Genomic DNA, 1,111 nt, shown 5'->3' with positions numbered 1-1,111 from the left:
AGTCGCTGATGAAATACAGAGAACTCGAAATAAATTCATATACTCAAAATATTACTTGATGGTGATTACAACGTGACCAAAACCTGAGATATTACTCGACAGATAGACCTCTGCATTCCGTCTAATCTCTGATGTCTGTAACAGACGACTTAGTTTCGAACAAAATGTATTGAGTGCCGTGATTATACGGATTTGAGAAACTCTTTTGGTGGTACATTCTGCGCTATATTTGTGCGGCTGCACCTGGCGAACGTGTAACGGGTGCAGAACTCATGCCGGTGTACTGTGGCAACGTGGATGCGACAATTACATCAACTGTAAGTTCTCTAATAGAACAAACGAGGAGCATCAAATCAAGTGTCAGGATGGCCGAGCGGTCTAAGGCGCCAGATCCAAGGAAAAACCTTGGCTGCAGTAGCAGCTAGAGCCTTCTGGTCCTCGAATGAGCGTGTGGGTTCGAATCCCACTCCTGACACAGATTTTGTCGCTTCTCTGGGGCACCCTGTGTATCATTGAGATCCTGTGTAATGTGCAGCAGCACGATTCTGGCCGTGTTCTCCTAAGTGAAATCAAAAATTTGTATCAAACACAAGCGCACCTACGGCAACCAAACTGTTTCTTCGGTAGTGTGAGCTACAAACAGAGAGTGTTGGTTGTAAATACGACGTTCCCTCGTGAGGTTACTTCCGCGCCACAGCCGCAAACACGTCAAAAGGGACACTTGTGGTATGAAAACGACTCTTGTCTGGAGATGCACAGTGCTAACGACAGTGTGAGGAAACAGTGCAGGCTGACCTGTACATCCTCTGTACAATAACAGTCGCTGATGGAATACAGAGAACTCGAAATAAATTCATATACTCAAAATATTACTTTATGGAGATTACAACGTGACCAAAACTAGAGATATTACTCGACAGATAGACCTCTGCATTCTGTCTAATCTCTGATGTCAGTCTGCCGCCGGCAGTGCTGCGAGGCGGTCACGCGCCAGAGCGCTGCGGGCGAGGCGCGCACGGTGTGTTTGTGTTTACTTCGGCCGCTGTAAGTGCCGTTTTCCTTCTAGACCACCATGGCACACAACTATCGGAAGAAGACATTACGTTTCAAC

At 46.6% G+C, this 1,111-nt stretch overlaps 1 non-coding gene across 1 annotated transcript; it reads left to right on the top strand.

Annotated features, from left to right (window-relative positions):
• Positions 1–359: 359 nt before the first annotated feature.
• Positions 360–475, top strand: Trnal-caa. Its single transcript has 2 exons — positions 360–397; positions 430–475. It is a non-coding gene; the product is annotated as a tRNA-Leu (tRNA).
• Positions 476–1,111: the final 636 nt, after the last annotated feature.

This window comes from Schistocerca piceifrons, chromosome 2 (assembly GCF_021461385.2).
Source record: "Schistocerca piceifrons isolate TAMUIC-IGC-003096 chromosome 2, iqSchPice1.1, whole genome shotgun sequence".
NCBI classification, from domain to species: Eukaryota; Metazoa; Arthropoda; class Insecta; order Orthoptera; family Acrididae; genus Schistocerca; species Schistocerca piceifrons.
This window is presented reverse-complemented; position numbering and strand designations above follow the sequence as displayed.